The sequence below is a fragment of the Bos taurus genome, chromosome 28, assembly GCF_002263795.3.
Source record: "Bos taurus isolate L1 Dominette 01449 registration number 42190680 breed Hereford chromosome 28, ARS-UCD2.0, whole genome shotgun sequence".
In the NCBI taxonomy this organism is placed as follows: Eukaryota; Metazoa; Chordata; class Mammalia; order Artiodactyla; family Bovidae; genus Bos; species Bos taurus.
In genome coordinates this window covers 4,235,907-4,254,115 of record NC_037355.1, presented here as the reverse complement: position 1 = coordinate 4,254,115, position 18,209 = coordinate 4,235,907, and the positions used below count along the sequence as shown (strand labels likewise).

Sequence of the window (18,209 nt, the reverse complement as noted above, 5' to 3'; positions counted from 1 at the left end):
TTAAGCTTTACCCATAGAGTCTTGTCTCCACCTTAGACATGAGACTTATTCTTTCATTCAACAAGACAAATGAGTTGAGTCTTTAGTGGGTGTGAAGAACTGTACTTAGTGCTAGAGATTTACAGCACCTGGAAAAAGGTCTTAACAGGTAATAAATTCTTAAATAATTATTAACTTGATGTCAATTAGATTGGCAATTAACTTGATTTCAAATAACTTGATGTCAAGTTAATGGTCCTATTTAATCTTGTCCTTACCAATGAATGTCTATAAGCCTATTAAAAATTTGTGAAGGGATTGAAACTTCCCAAATTTAAGAATATTATGATAGAGACTTCCCTGGTGGTCCAGTGGTTAACATTCCTTGCTCCCAATGCAGGGGGGTCCCAGGTGGATCCCAGGACAGGGAACGAGACCCCACATGCCACAGCAAAGAGCGTGCATGCTGCAGCTAAGACTTGCTGAAACCAGCTAGATAAATGAATATCCCTACAAGAATATTATGATATATCTGCCTTGTTTCGACAATTCAAGGAAGATTATTATAATTTCTACAGAAATAAGTGATATCTGCTTTTCGGTCAAAGTGAGCAATGCTTTCTTCCAGGTAAAAAATTCTGTCCTTGTCCTCACAGCAGCCAGTTTGAAGTCCTTCCAGCATGAGATTTTAGCCCTTGCTCTAACTTGTTCCACTATTAAATACTGCCCTGTGTGTTGTGAGTCCTGCATTCTACAAGATGCATTAAAAATGACTTTGGTTCATTTCTTTTCAGAGTTTACTTCCTTGCTTAGAAAACAAATGTATTGTAAAACATTGAAAGTGTTACTATACATGTATAGAGGGGATCTGTAAATTTCATTCACACTGCAACTCACGTGAACAGAAAAAATGTTCATTTTTCTGGTCTTCCTCACAAGCACCTATGGTTTGAGTAGCATGAAATAAAATTAAAATTTTCGCCTCATATGGTAAACTTCGCTGCAATGATTTACATCTTCATAAATCTTCACGTTTTTAAGAACCACCAGTCTCAGGCTTCCTCTCTACCCCTCCCTTACATCTCTCCAAGAAAGGAAAGGGTGTGGCTTGCTGGGCCTTGTGTCCATAAGGGAAAAGCTTACTCAGAAATGTGCTCTCTCCTGTGGCCTCTGCGGTGAAGACAGCGCCCTCCCGGTCTCTGCCCCCACAGCAGCCTGGGCTGACGCGCAGCCAGAGGAGTGTGCAGGCGAGGCTCTCAGCTGGGCGAGGCCAGGGAGCTCCCTGTGTAACCTCCTCCGTGATAAAGATGATGCTTCCTGCATTCTTTTTTTTAAATATTAATTCATTTTTGAAATTTAACACCCCAAAAATATTTTGTATTGGAGTATAGCCAATTAACAATGATGTATAGTTTCAGGTGAACAGTGAAAGGATTCAGCCATACGTATACATGTATTCATTCTCCCCCAAACACCCACATCCAGGCTGGTGCCCTACTTTGAGCAGAGTTCCACGTGCTAGACAGTAGGTTTTTGTTGGTTATCCATTGTAAATATAGCAGTGTGTACATGACCTTCCCAAAGTCCTTAACTGTCCCTTCCTCGTCTGGCTTCCTTTATGTTTTCTGGTCCAGTTGGTCCTCCACTCATTTATGGCTATTTTCTGAATATTAGGCCCTTGGTTCCTCCCGGCTCAGATATGTGCCAGATACTTTATTAAGAGCTTGCAGGAACTCACGGGCCAGCCCAAGCCACGGAAGAACTGAAAACAGCTCAGGAAAGGAAAAGTTCCCTCACCTGTCAGAATAGTGAGCATTAAAAAGACCACAGTGCTGGTGAGGATTTGGGGGAAAAGAGAACTCTCCTACACTGTCAGTGGGGATGTTATGGACACAGTCACCATGGAAAAGAACACAGTAAGTTCCTCAAAATATTAAAAATAGAACTACCATATGGTCCAGCAATTATGCTTCTAAGTATTTATGAAGGAAATGAAACCACTGACTGAAATGATATTGGCACTTACCTGTTCATAGCAGCCTTGCTCACAGGAGCCCATACATGGAAACAACAAAGGTATCCACCAAAGAATGAATGGATAAAGAAGATGTTAAGTAGATGTGTGTGTGTGTGTGTATTATACATGCCACTGAATATTATTCAGCCATAAAAAAATTAGGAAATCCTGCCATTTCTATATTTGAGGGTCACAACATACATTGTCACAACATAGGTTGACTCTGAAGGTGTTGACTCTGAGAGATATCAAGGGAACATTTCATGCAAAGATGGGCACAATTAAGGACAGAAATGGTATGGACTTAACAGAAGCAGAAGGTATTAAGAAAGGTGGCAAGAATACACAGAAGAACTAACAGAAAAGATCTTGAGACAGATAATCATGATGATGTGATCACTCACTTAGAGCCAGACTTCCTGGAATGCAAAGTCAAGTGGGCCTTAGGAAGCATCACTATGAATGAAGCTAGTGGAGGTGATGGAGTACCAGTTGAGCTATTTCAAATCCTAAACAATGATGCTGTGAAAGTGGTGCACTCAATATGCCAGCAAATTTGGAAAACTCAGCAGTGGCCACAGGACCAGAAATGATCAGTTTTCATTCCAATCCCAACGAAAGGCAATGCCAAAGAATGTTCAAACGACTGCACAATTGCACTCATCTCACACGCTAGCAAAGTAATGCTCAAAATTCTCCAAGCCAAGCTTCAGCAATACGTGAACTGTGAAATTCCACATGTTCAAGCTGGATTTAGGAAAGGCAGAAGAACCAGAGATGAAATTGCCAACATCCGCTGGGTCATGGAAAAAGCAAGAGAGTTCCAGAAAAACATCTATTTCTGCTTTATTGACTATGCCAAAGCCTTTGACTGTGTGGATCACAATAAACTGTGGAAAATTCTGAAAGAGATGGGAATACCAGACCACCTTACCTGCCTCCTGAGAAATCTGTATGCAGGTCAGGAAGCAATGGTTAAAACTGGACATGGAACAACAGACTGGTTCCAAATAGGAAAAGGAGTACGTCAAGGCTGTATATTGCTTATTTAACTTATATACAGAGAACATCATGTGAAATGCCAGGCTGGAAGAAGCACAAGTTGGAATCAAGATTTCTGGGAGAAATATCAATAACCTCAGATATTCAGATGCTGCTGCTTCTGCTAAGTCGCTTCAGTCATGTCCGACTCTGGGTGACCCCATAGATGGCAGCCCACCAGGCTCCTCCATCCCTGGGATTCTCCAGGCAAGAATACTAGAGTGGGTTGCCATTTCCTTCTCCAATGCATGCACGCATGCTAAGTCACTTCAGTCGTGTCTGACTCTGTGTGACCCTATGTACAGTAGCCCACCAGGCTCCTCTGTCCACAGGATTCTCTAGGCAAGGATACTGGAGTGGGTTGCCATTTCCTTCTCCGATATTCAGATGACACCACCCTTATAGCAGAAAATAAAGAAGAGCCTCTTAATGAAAGTGAAAGAAGAGAGTGAAAAAGTTGGCTTAAAACTCAATATTCAGAAAACTAAGATCATGGCATCCAGTCCCATCACTTCATGGCAAATAGATGGGGAAATAATGGAAACGGTGACAGACTTTATTTGGGGGGGGGGCTCTAAAATCACTGCAGATGGTGACTGAAGTCATAAAAGAAAGCAAAAGAAGCTTGCTCCTTGGAAGGAAAGCTGTGACCAACTTAGACAGCATATTAAAAAGCAGAGACATTACTTTGCCAACAAAGTTCCATCTAGTCAAAGCTACGGTTTTTCCTGTAGTCATGTATGGATATGAGAATGGGAATATAAAGAAAGCTGAGCTCCAAAGAATTGATGCTTCTGAACTGTGATGTTGGAGAAGACTCTTGAGAGTCCCTTGGACTGCAAAGAGATCCAACCAGTCAATCCTAAAGGAAATCAGTCTTGAATATTCACTGGAAGGACTGATGCTGAAGCTGAAACTCCAATACTTTGGCCACCTGATGTGAAGAACTGACTCACTTGAAAAGACCCTGATGCTGGGAAAGATTGAAGGTGGGAGGAGAAGGGGACAACAGAGGATGATATGGTTGGGTGGCATCACTGACTCAATGGACATGAGTTTGAGTGAGTTCCGGGAGTTGGTGATGGACAGGGAAGCCTGGCATGCTGCAGTCCAAGGGGTCCAAAGAGTCAGATACAACGGAGCGACTGAACGGAACTGAGGGTGTTATACTAAGTGAAATATGTCAGAAAGAAAAAGACAAATGCTGATGATCTTAGTTATATGTGATGCCTTAAGGAAAAAAAGAAGCTCATAGATAGAACAGATTAGTCGTTGCCAGAGGTGGGGGTTTGGGCTATGGGCAAATGGGTGAAGCAGGTCAAAAGATACAAATGTGCATTTATAAGACAGATAAGTTCTTGGGATTTAATGTAAAGTACAGTGACTATTGTCAGCAATACTGTATAGTGCACTTGAAAGTTGCTGAAAGAGTGGATCTCGGGACTTCTCATAACAAAGGAAAAAAGTTTGTCACGATATGTGGTGGTAGATGTTGACTAGATTTGTGGTCCTCATTTCACAATACACACATATTACACATCATTATGTTGTACACCTGGAACTGACATAATGTTATATGTCAATTATCACTCAACTTAAAAAAAGGATTACTTGATTGTTAAGCTGACCTTGACTTTAGTCCATTCAATTTTGTACTTCCTCCTTGAGTATGTTGTATAATCTCATCCCTAAACTGCTTTTAAAATTCCAGCTGAGGACTTTTTACAATGAATACTTTGATTCAAAACTTGTTGGAGCCATTCCCAACCAACAGTCCCATTTTACAATTTCTTAACTTAGTTGTGTAACAGCTAAGTTGTGTAATTATTTAAATATTTAGCTTGTATATTGTTCTATTTCATAAGAATGTGAGAAAATGAAAAGATGAAAATGCAGATTCTAGAGCTAAACTGAGGCTCACACTCTTAATACAACTTGAGAAAAATGTGGAAATCAGGAACACAGTTGGTCATAATTTTATAAATGTTCCACAGATCTCTTTAAAAAGCAAAAATTAAGTCCAAAAATGATAGGGATGAAATTTGTCTCTTAGAATGTAAAATGCTTTTACTTTCTTATAGCTATAACTTGTACACTTTAAGACAAATTTTACATGTGGCTTACGTATTAGTTTTCCAGAGTTGTTATAGTAAAGAACCGCAAACACAAAACAGAAACATTTTTTTTCTTACTGCTTTGGAGGCCAGAGTCTAAAATCAAGGTGTCAGCAGGGCCATACTCCCTCTGAAGGCTCAAGGGAACAAGGGAAGACTCCTCCCTTGCCTCTTTGCTTGCTTTGGGTGCCTGTAATCCTTGGTTCCTTGCCTTGAAGCTGTATCATGCCCATCTGCCTCCATAATTATCTGGCCTTCTTCCCTGCATGTCTTCACGTCATCTCCTGCTGCCCAGGTGTCTCAGTGGTAAAGAATTCGCCTGCCAATACGGGAGATGTGGGTTTGATCCCTGGGTCAGGAAATTCCCTGGAGAAGGAATGGCAACCCATTCCAGTATTCTTGCCTGGAAAATCCCATGGAGAGGGGAGCCTGGCAGGCTGCAGTCCATGGGGTTGCAAAGAGTTGGACATGACTTAGCAACTGCGCACACACACGCACACACACACACACACACACACACACACACACACACACACACACTTTGGAATTAGGGCCCACCCTAATCCAAAATGATTTCATTTTAACTAATTACATGTACAAAGACCATGCTTCTAAGTAAGGTCACATTTTGAGGTTCTAAGTGGGGAATAAAAGAGAAAATTCTAGAATAAAATAATGCGTGAAGTAATTCTGTTTAGTTATAAGAGGCTTATTTCACCTAACATTTAAATGTCTTCACATGCTTCCCAAGATGTTATTTGGTTTCTAAACTTGTATATAATTGCATGTATTTTCTTCCCATCACACTAAACAAAAATTCTTAAACAACAATAGATAGGCAATACTTAACTACTCAATAATTGAAAAGCTGGATGGGAAGAAAATTATCAGTTTGAGACCCTCACGTTTCTTAATATAGTCGTAGGAAGAACCAGTGGGCCATGGAGACTGAGCATATGGAAGCAGAAAAAGAGAAAAAAAGACACAGAAGGTGAGAGATAATTTGCCTTGATTGCATAGGTCTGTAAAACTGTTGATGACGGGAAGCATCCCAACCTAGGCTGCTACTTCATGCTGTCTCCTTAATAAAGTAGTATATGTTCTACACTTTCAGTGTTGACATTTACTTTCATTATTTTCAAGTGTCTGATATACCTACTCTGTTAAGACACTGGCAAGGTCTTACCTTCCTTTTAAATATGGAAACTTTATGGCAGGTCTTCTTCATTACATTAGGGTCATGGACCTCTTTGATAATAGATAATTTGATAATTAATGCATATCATGGAGTTTTTTCCAGGAAATAAATGAAAATACACTTACATTGTGTGTGCCGTTGTAGGTTATTTATGAACTATCTGAAAGCCACTCATGGGTTGCAGGTTAAATTCCATGCTCTGCTATTTTTTTATTCATTGAAAATTCAATCCTGACAGATTTTTTCAAATGTAACATCTTTGCAGCAAAATGCAACATTTCTGCAAATGTAATGTATTTGTCCACCAACCATCCTTCTCCTTCTGGTATATTTATGTAACACTTTATAGTTTAAAACATGCTTATAAAGTTAATAAAATCTATAATGTACTTTGTAAGCATCAGGTCAGTTCAGTCGCTCAGTCGTGTCTGACTCTTTGCGACTGCATGAATCGCAGCACACCAGGCCTCCCTGTCCATCACCATCTCCCGGAGTTCACTGAGACTCATGTCCATGGAGTCAGTGATGCCATCCAACCATCTCATCCTCTGTCGTCCCCTTCTCCTCCTGCTCCCAATCCCTCCCAGCATCAGAGTCTTTTCCAATGAGTCAACTCTTCGCATGAGGTGGCCAAAGTACTGGAGTTTCAGCTTCAGCATCATTCCCTCCAAAGAAATCCCAGGGCTGATCTCCTTCAGAATGGACTGGTTGGATCTCCTTGCAGTTGAAGGGACTCTCAAGAGTCTTCTCCAACACCACAGTTCAAAAGCATCAATTCTTTGGAGCTCAGCCTTCTTCACAGTCCAACTCTCACTCTTATACATGACCACTGGAAAAACCATAGCCTTGACTAGATGGACCTTTGTTGGCAAAGTAATGTCTCTGCTTTTGAATATGCTATCTAGGTTGGTCATAACTTTCTTTCCAAGGAGTAAGCGTCTTTTAATTTCATGGCCACAGTCACCATCTGCAGTGATTTTGGAGCCTCCCAAAATAAAGTCTGACACTGTTTCCACTGTTTCTCCATCTATTTGCCATGAAGTGATGGGACCGGATGCCATGATCTTCATTTTCTGAATGTTGAACTTTAAGCCAGCTTTTTCACTCTCCACTTTCACTTTCATCAAGAGGCTTTTTAGTTCCTCTTCACTTTCTGCCATAAGGGTGGTATCATCTGCATATCTGAGGTTATTGAGATTTCTCCCAGAAATCTTGATTCCAGCTTGTGTTTCTTCCAGTCCAGCGTTTCTCATGATGTACTCTGCATATAAGTTAAATAAGCAGGGTGACAATATACAGCCTTGATGTACTCCCTTTCCTATTTGGACCCAGTCTGTTGTTCCATGTCCATTTCTAACTGTTGCTTCCTGACCTGCATACAGATTTCTCAAGAGGCAGATCAGGTGGTCTGGTATTCCCATCTTTTCCAGAATTTTCCACAGTTTGTTGTGATCCACACAGTCAAAGGCTTTGGCATAGTCAATAAAGCAGAAATAGATGTTTTTCTGGAACTCTCTTGCTTTTTCCATGATCCAGTGGATGTTGGCAATTTGATCTCTGGTTCCTCTGCCTTTTCTAAAATCAGCTTGAACATCTGGAAGTTCACGGTTCACGTATTGCTGAAGCCTGGCATGGAGAATTTTGAGCATTACCTTACTAGCGTGTGAGATGAGTGCAATTGTGAGGTAGTTTGAGCATTCTTTGACATTGCCTTTCTTTGGGATTGGAATGAAAACTGACCTTTTCCAGTCCTGTGGCCACTGCTGAGTTTTCCAAATTTGCTGGCATATTGAGTGCAGCACTTTCACAGCACCATCTTTCAGGATTTGAAATAGCTAAACTGGAATTCCATCATCTCCACTAGCTTCATTCATAGTGATGCTTTCTAAGGCCCACTGGACTTCACATTCCAGGATGTCTGGCTCTAGGTCAGTGATCACACCATCGTGATTATCTGGGTCGTGAAGTTCTTTTTTGTACAGTTCTTCTGTGTATTCTTGCCACCTCTTCTTAATATCTTCTGTTTCTGTTAGGTCCATACCATTTCTGTCCTTTATTGAGCCCATCTTTGCATGAAATGTTCCCTTGGTATCTCTAATTTTCTTGAAGAGATCTCTAGTCTTTCCCATTCTGTTGTTTTCCTCTATTTCTTTGCATTGATAGCTGAGGAAGGCTTTCTTATCTCTTCTTGCTATTCTCTGGAACTCTGCATTCAGATGTTTATATCTTTCCTTTTCTCCTTTGCTTTTCGCTTCTCTTCTTTTCACAGCTATTTGTAAGGCCTCCCCAGGCAGCCATTTTGCTTTTTTGCATTTCTTTTCCATGGGGATCGTCTTGATCCCTGTTTCCTGTACAATGTCACGAACCTCAGTCCATAGTTCATCAGGCAGTCTATCTATCAAATCTAGTCCCTTAAATCTATTTCTCCCTTCCACTGTATAATCATAAGGGATTTGATTTAGGTCATTCCTGAATGGTCTAGTGGTTTTCCCTCCTTTCTTCAATTTAAGTCTGAATTTGGTAATAAGGAGTTCATGATCTGAGCCACAGTCAGCTCCCGGTCTTGTTTTTGCTGACTGTATAGAGCTTCTCCATCTTTGGCTGCAAAGAACATAATCAATCTGATTTTGGTGTTGACCATCTGGTGATGTCCATGTGTAGAGTCTTCTCTTGTGTTGTTGGAAGAGGGTGTTTGCTATGACCACTGCATTTTCTTGGCAAAACTCTATTAGTCTTTGCCCTGCTTCATTCCATACTCCAAGGCCAAATTTGCCTGTTACTCCAGGTGTTTCTTGACTTCCTACTGTTGCCTTCCAGTCCCCTATAATGAAAAGGACATCTGTTTTGGCTGTTAGTTCTAAAGGTCTTGTAGGTCTTCATAGAACCGTTCAACTTCAGCTTCATCAGCGTTACTGGTTGGGGCATAGACTTGGATTACCGTGATATTGAATGGTTTGCCTTGGAAACGAATAGAGATCATTCTGTCATTTTTGAGATTGCATCCAAGTACTGCCTTTCAGACTCTTTTGTTGACCATGATGGCTACTCCATTTCTTCTGAGGGATTCCTGCCCGCAGTAGTAGATATAATGGTCATCCGAGTTAAATTCACCCATTCCAGTCCATTTGAGTTTGCTGATTCCTAGAATGTCGACATACACTCTTGCCATCTCTTGTTTGACCACTTCCAATTTGCCTTGATTCATGGACCTGACATTCCAGGTTCCTATGCAATATTGCTCTTACAGCATCGAACCTTGCTTCTATCACTAGTCACATCCACAGCTGGGTATCATTTTTGCTTTGGTTCCATCCCTTCATTCTTTCTGGAGTTATTTCTCCACTGACCTCCAGTAGCATATTGGGCACCTACTGACCTGGGGAGTTCCTTTTTCATTTTGCCTTTTCATACTGTTCATGGGGTTCTCAAGGCAAGAATACTGAAGTGGTTTGCCATTCCCTTCTCCAGTGGACCACATTCTGTCAGATCTCTCCACCGTGACCCGCCCATCTTGGGTTGCCCCACGGGCATGGCTTAGTTTCATTGAGTTAGACAAGGCTGTGGTCCTAGTGTGATTAGATTGACTAGTTTTCTGTGAATATGGTTTCAGTGTCTGCCCTCTGATGCCCTCTTGCAACACCTACCATCTTACTTGGGTTTCTCTTACCTTGGACGTGGGGTATCTCTTCACGGCTGCTCCAGAAAAATGCAGCCGCTGCTCCTTACCTTGGAGGAGGGGTATCTCCTCACCACCACCCTTCCTGACCTTCAAAGTGGGATAGCGCCTCTAGGCCCTCCTACACCTGCGCAGCCACCGCTCCTTGGAAGTGGGGTTAGTCCTCCTGGCCGCCGCCCCCGGCCTTTGGCATGGGGTTGGTCCTCCTGGCCACCACCCCTGGCATCGGGCATGGGGGCGTGGAGTAGCTCCTCCCCGCTGCCGCCCCTGACCTCGGACTTGGGTAGCTCTTCTCTGCCATTCCTGCGCCGCTGCAGCCTGGCACTCTTGGCCGCTGCCCCTGACATCAGACATGGGGTAACTTCTCTTGGCTGCCGCCCTTCGGGCATGGGGTCCTCCCAGCTTCTGCCCCTGACCTCGGACGTGGGGTAGCTCCTCTTGGCCGCGCTTAGCACATCAGTCGCTATACAAGAGAAGCTTTGATAAAATGCATTTATTAAGTACCTACCTTTTTCCAACTCAGAACGTGTTACTGAATTTTAAGTAGAATATGGTTCTCATGTTCTTATGATGTTCAGTTCAGTTGCTCAGTCATGTCCAACTCTTTGCGACCCCATGGACTGCAGCATGCTAGGCTTCCCTGTCCATCACCACCTCACGGAACTTACTCAAACCCATGTCCACTGACTCGGTGATGCCATCCAACCATCTCATCCTCTGTTGTCCCCTTCTCCTCCCGCCTTTAATCTTTCCCAGCATCAGGGTCTTTTCTAGTGAGTCAGTTCTTCACATCAGGTGGCCAAAGTACTGGAGTTTCAACTTCCGTATCAGTCCTTCCAATGAACACCCAGGACTGATCTCCTTTAGGATGGACTGGTTGGATCTCCTTGCAGTCCAAGGGACTCTCAAGAGTCTTCTCCAACACCACAGTTCAAAAGCATCAATTCTTCGGTGCTCAGCTTTCTTTATAGTCCAACTCTCACATCCATACATGACTACAGGAAAAACCATAACCTTGACTAGACAGACCTTTGTTGGCAAAGTAGTGTCTCTGCTTTTTAATATGCTGTCTAGATTGGTCACAGCTTTTCTTCAAGGAGCAAGTGTCTTTTCATTTCATGGCTTCAGTCACTGTCTGCAGTGCTTTTGGAGCCCCCCAAAATAAAGTCTCTCACTGTTTCCATTGTTGCCCCATCTATTTGTCATGAGTGATGGGACCAGATGTCATGATTTTTTAATGTTTTATGAATGTTGAGTTTTAAACCAACTTTTTCACTCTCCTGTTTCACTTTCATCAAGAGGCTCTTTAGTTCTTCTTCATTCTGCCATTAGGGTGGTGTCATCTACATATCTGAGGTTATTGATATTTCTTTCAGAAATCTTGATTCCAACTTGCACTTTATCCAGTCCAGCATTTCTCATGATGTACTCTGTATGTAAGTTAAATAAACAGGGTGACAATATACAGCCTTGATGTACTCCTTTTCCTATTTGGAATCAGTCTGTTGTTCCATGTCCAGTTTAAACTGTTGCTTCCTGACCTGCATACAGATGTCTCAGGAGGCAGGTAAGGGTCTGGTATTCCCATCTCTTGAAGAACTTTCCACAGTTTATTGTGATCCACATGGTCAAAGGCTTTGGCATAGTCAATAAAGCAGAAATAGATATTTTTCTGGAACTCTCTTGCTTTTTCCATGATCCAGCGGATGTTGGCAATTTGATCTCTGGTTCCTCTTCCTTTTCTAAATCCAGCTTGAACAGCTGGGAGTTCACAGTTCATGTACTGTTGAAGCCTTGCTTGGGGAATTTTGAGCATTACTTTACTAGTGTGTGAGATGAGTGCAATTGTGTAGTAGTTGAGCATTCTTTGGCATTGCCTTTCTTTGGGATTGGAATGAAAACTGATCATTTCTGGTCCTGTGGCCACTGCTGAGTTTTCCAAATTTGCTGGCATATTGAGTGCAGCACTTTCACAGCATCATCATTTAGGATTTGAAATAGCTCAACTGGAATTACATCATCTCCACTTCTACTAGCTTTGTTCGTCGTGATGCTTCCTAAGGCCCACTGGATTTCACATTCCAACATGTCTGGCTCTAGGTGAGTGATCACACCATAGTGATTATCTGGGTCATGAAACTCTTTTTTGTACACTTCTTCTGTGTATTCTTGCCACCTCCTCTTAATATCCTCTGCTTCTGTTAGGTCCATACCATTTCTGTCCTTTATTGTGCCCATCTTTGCATGAAATGTTCCCTTGGTATCTCTAATTTTCTTGAAGAGATCTCTAGTCTTTCACATTCTATTGCTTTCCTCTATTTCTTTGCATTGCTCACTAAGGAAGGCTTTCTTATCTCTCCTTGCTATTCTTTGGAACTCTGCATTCAAATGGGTGTATCTTTCCTTTTTTTTCCTTTGCCTTTCACTTCTCTTCTTTTCACAGCTATTTGTAAGGCCTCCTCAGACAACCATTTTGCCTCTTTGCATTTCTTTTTCTTGGGGATGGTCTTGATCACTGCCTCCTGTACAATGTCACGAACCTTCGTCCATAGTTCTTCCAACACTCTATCAGATCCTATCCCTTGAATCTATTTGTCACTTCCACTGTATGATGTACTACAATACAGACATAGAAACCTAAAATGGTTTTCTGGTTATTCATGGAAACATCCTTTATAAGAGGGGAAAAACTGGAAAAAATGTCTTTGTCTATTGTAACAGAAGAATGATTAAACTGTCCAATGAGATTTTTGTAAACATTAAAAGTTACAATTATTGAGAGTTAATAATTACATAAGAAAGTGGTTAATTAAAAAAAAAAAAAAAAGTGTTTCATTTCATCAGTTCAGTTCAGTTCAGTCACTCAGTCACGTCTGACTCTTTGCAACCTCATGAATCCCAGCACGCCAGGCCTCCCTGTCCATCACCAACCCCTGGAGTTCACTCAAACTCACATCCATCGAGTCGGTGATGCCATCCAGCCATCTCATCCTCTGTCGTCCCCTTCTCCTCCTGCTCCCAATCCCTCCCAGCATCAGAGTCTTTTCCAATGAGTCAGCTCTTCGCATGAGGTGGCCAAAGTTCTGGAGTTTCAGCTTTAGCATCATTCCTTCCAAAGAACACCCAGGACTGAGCTCCTTCAGAATGGACTGGTTGGATCTCCTTGCAGTCTAAGGGACGCTCAAGAGTCTTCTCTGACACCGCAGTTCAAAAGCATCAATTCTTCGGCGCTCAGCTTTCTTCACAGTCCAACTCTCACATCCATACATGACTACTGGAAAAACCATAGCCTTGACTAGACGGACGTTTTGTTGGCAAAGTAATGTCTCTGCTTTTGAATATGCTATCTAGGTTGGTCATAACTTTCCTTCCAAGGAGTAAGCGTCTTCTAATTTCATGGCTGTAATCACCATCCGCAGTGATTTTGGAGCCCAGAAAAATAAAGTCTGACACTGTTTCCACTGTTTCCCCATCTATTTCCTGTGAAGTGATGGGACCAAATGCCATGATCTTCGTTTTCTGAATGTTGAGCTTTAAGCCAACTTTTTCACTCTCCTCTTTCACTTTGATCAAGAGGCTTTTTAGTTCCTCTTCACTTTCTGCCATAAGGTTGGTGTCATCTGTATATCTGAGGTTATTGATAATAAATGTTGTTTCATTTCATAAACAACAACAAAAAAAGACTACAGATTTCCTCTTTCCATTAGGATGTACAGAGTCAAAAGAGACCATCTTTATAGGCTATAAAGAGTTGTGCATTTGCACTCACTCACCGCTCTTCCTATAAGTCTTCCACAGAATTCTGGAGAGCAGTGTGTCAATGCCTGGGGCAGAATGAAAGAGCTCAGACATATCCTCTCACGTGTCTCAGGGGCCTCTCCTAAGTGCAAGACAGCTGCCCTCAGAATAAGAAGGGTGGATAAGGAGAGCTGACACAAGCCTAACTTAAATACAGTTGGATTTCATTTCCAAATGCTGGGGAAGCAGAAAAAAAAAAAAAAAAATGAGAGAAACTGTTCAAACAATGAGTTTCCACAGAATAGAAGGCAACTGTCCTCCACAGACTGATAAAAGTACAGCAGGGCAGACAGAGATCTCCTGAATTACAAAACACTGGGACCAGTACTGGAGAACAAAGAAAACTCAGTAACCCCCAACATTGGCAACCAACCTATAAAGCAGAAAGAGATCACCAATAGTTTAAAGTACTGTTCACTCAACTGTAAAGTTTGAAGAGATATCTGAAAACTTGCCATTGCTCAGGTCTTTCACCCTGGACAATACGCATGCAAAGATAGAGAAATTTAGCAGAGCATATAATCTATTACAAAAGAACTCCATAGGAAAAGTAGAAATAACATAAAAAGTTCAGAGAAGAATAATTCACTAGATAAGATTAATAGCAAACCAGATATAGCGGGGGGGGGGGGGGGGAGAATTAATGAACTTAAAGATAATACAAGACAATAGAAAGTGTCCAAACTGAGAAAAGATAGTGAAGAAAGAAAAAAAAGAAAAAAACTGAGCGTCCAGTGTCTGTGGAATAATACCCAGTGGCTTAATATATAGCTAATTGAAGTCTCAGAAGGAAAGGAGAGAAAGAATGAAGAAGAAATCCATGGAAAGATAGTAACTAAGAATGTCCTAAAATTTGATGAAACACATCAATTCATAAATCCAAGAAGTTAAAGAAACCTCAAAGAAAAAAATTTAGGCACATCATAATCAAATGTTGAAAGCAAGGATAAATAGCAGATAGAAAATCAAAGAAAAAAGGCACAATAAATACACGAAACAACAGCAAATAGATGAAAATAAAAGTGGAAAAGCTAAAGAAATATACTTAACCCAGAATTCTATATCTGGTAAAAATGTCCTTCAAAACCAAGGCAAAGTAAATACATTTTCAGACTTACAACAGCAGACAGAATTTAGCTTCAGAAAACTGTATTACAAGTTCTTCAGGCTAAAGGAAAACTCAATATATGCAGGAAGGAATGGTGAATATGTGGTTTTTACAAAAAAAAAATTTAAGTATCTTCACATTTTAAATATATTATATTTCTTTCTTTAAAAAATTTATGTTTTAAAACAAAAGGTAATAATGCATTGTAGAGTTTATGGTATATGTAGAAGGAAAATATAAGATAATAAGGACACAAAGAGTGGAAGTGGGTAAATTAAAATGTACAATCATAAGGTTCTATACTCTCTATACAGTTAAATAGTAATTGAAGATAGACTGAGGTAAATGAAAAGTACATTAAAGTATTTAAGCAATTTCTAAAAATAATGCAAAATTGGCTATAATACCAAAGAGTGAATAGATGAGGCAAAATAAAATACTAAAAATAATACATGATCACCCCCAAAAAAAGGATGATAGGAAGAATGGAGAAACCAAGAATAAATGGGAAAATTAAAACCAAATAATAAGATAGGATACTTAAACACAACCATATCAATAATTTCATTCAATGTAAATGGAATAGGCAAAGTAAAACTTTTTATGTTGCTTACAAGAATTATACTTCAAGTTACAGAGAGATTGAATAAATATGCCAAACAAGATGTAAAAACTGGTGAAATTGAAACAAGGTGTGTAGTTTAGTTAACAGTATGGTATCAATGTCAAATTCCTCATTCTGATATTTATACTTTTAAAAAGTCTAATATATTCTTATTGAGGCGAGCTAGGGGAAAGTTTCATGGGAACTCTCTATACTCTGTTTTTCCAAGTTCTGTGTGTCAGCCTTTCTTTTATATAAGCAATAACTAGTGCTTGACATTGAATAGTTTCCTATTTGTTTTGTTTTCTAGATTGCTTCCTGCTCATAGTAGTTCATAGATCCAAAAGCCTTTTTTTATTTTGTATTGTCCCTGTCCCTCTTATACCAAGTTGAGGATATTTTCATCAATGCAATTCTCTTAAAAACATGGTGGATTTCCTAAGAATCTTACTGGAGTTTATTACATTTAACAAAAGCAACATCCACAAATATCAAACACCTAAGCCTTTTCTACCTTGGGCACCCTGTAAAATTCCTGTGGGACTATAAGTTTCCTAAAAGTCCTGTTGTTTAATACAGAGGATTCCCAAGACATGTTTTTAAGATTTTAAAAAGACTTTTTATCTATTTGAAAAAGTCTATGATGCACCACTTAAATCTTTCTGAGTTTATAGCAAAGATTTTACAGTCACACCCTTGGCTTCATCTCTAGACCACATTTTCTTTTTATTTTTTAATTTTTTACATTTAAATATAGTTAATTTGCAATGCTGTGTTAATTTCTGCTGTATAGCAAAGTGACTCACTTATATACACTATAACATGTCTTCTTAACAGCACATTTGATTTGATCTCTGCCTAAAAGCCATTTCTTAATTTTAACATTGTCTTTCATCTGAAGAGTTTGAAAATAAGAAAGAGTGCTGGTTTTTACCCCAAAAAGCCCCAGATCTTTAATGTTTATTGTAGTAATAAATAATTGTATAGCATAAAATTCACTCCCTTAATGACTTCCAAGGGTACAATACATAATGTCAACCACATCCCTAGCCCCTATCCTGTATGACTGAAACTCTGCATCCACTGAACAACAACTCCCCACCTCCCCTTTGCCCCAACCCTACCTCTCCATCCCCTCAGGCCCAGACTGCTTTATTATTTTTTTTTAAAATAACTTTTTATTGCCCAGTATATTTTTTTTCCTTGTGTCATATTTTGTCTGTTTTATTTGTTTTTCTTTTCTTTTCTTTTTTCATAACTATAAATTCAAGCTTAGGGAAGCTTGCCTTTGTCTTGAAAAACAAAACAACAAAGCTTTCATATCATTTGCAACCTGGTCCCATTAGAAGAGACAGGTGGGTTATCTTGTAAGAGTAAGATTTATACCACGAATGGTGCAGGTCTAGGTCTGGTGGTACTGAGAGAAGACAATGGCATTCTTGACAAAATTACAATCTGCTGGTGGCGTTTTCGGAAAAAAAGCCCTTGCAAATTTCTAAACGACAGTAAACTCTTATTAGGAAATTCTAAAGTGTTTTACAGGCCAAAAAGGGAATGAGGTCATTAGTAAAATGCCTCAACAGAGTTGGAATAAAATACTGGATTTGAGAGTTACTGGAACTTGGATATGTAAAAAGAGGGTGGAGGTTGGGTCATGCTTACAATGGTCTCAAGTTCAAATAAACTACTGTGACAAGACACCACTTCACAAGTCACACGCTGGCCCAGGGACTCTTCTCCTCCCTTAGTAGGTGCTGGCAGAAGGCGTGCTCAGTCGTTTTCCAATGTAGATGCCTAGCCCCAAAGCCAAAACATGGGAGAGGAAGAGAGATGGAATGAACACCTTGAGAAACTCTGCGGAGAAGATCCCCCCTTTCTTCATGGCTCCACTTTTCCTCATGCTTAAGGAAACGGAACGCTTAGGGTGCCTGAAGTGGAACTCCTTGGGTGGAATGTTTTCAGGTCTACTGGACCAGTCGGACACCCAGTCTACGCTTTTCTTCAGAGCGTCCACTTCTTTCTCTCCTTCTGCAACTTCTTCTTCTGACTGAGAGCTATGGTCCTTGCTGGTGTGCATTTCCACATCAAACATGATCTGCCCATCTTCTTGTGGGGAAGGGCTGTCACAATGAGAACTGCCTCTTGAACTGCTCTGTCCGGATTCATGCTGTGCGTCCAAAAGAATCTTCTCCATGTCCCCATTGCGGATGGAGGATGAGGAGGGTACGTGCTCTAGCCCCCCATTCTTCCCATTGCCATTATCATTGCCATTGCTGCTGTTCATGGGGAGCTCCACCCAGGAACTGTTGAGGCCGGCAGGCGGTGGCAGAGACTGTTCGCCTTCCTCACAGTTATTGTTGTTGTTGTGCGGGGGCGGCGGCTGTTCTACTAAGTGAGACGACATTGTCTGACGGCTGGAAAAGCTGCGGCCCCGCAGCAAGGACCGTCTCCGGTTCTCGGGCAGCCCCAGACTGCTTTAGATTCCACGCATAAGTAAGGTCAGATAGCATTTATCTTTTTCTGTCCGGCTTATTTCATGTAGCATAATCTCCTACAGATCCATTCATGTTGTTGCTAATGGCAGGATTTCCTGCTTTTTATAGCTAGGTAAGAAGTTATATTGAAAGGTTTGCCTTGGAAATGAACACAGATCATTCTGTTGTTTTTGAGATTG

General features: G+C 40.8%; 1 pseudogene; it reads right to left on the bottom strand.

Moving 5' to 3' along the window:
- Positions 1 to 17,031: 17,031 nt before the first annotated feature.
- LOC784492 (BCL2/adenovirus E1B interacting protein 3 pseudogene) lies at positions 17,032 to 17,997 on the bottom strand (annotated as a pseudogene).
- Positions 17,998 to 18,209: the final 212 nt, after the last annotated feature.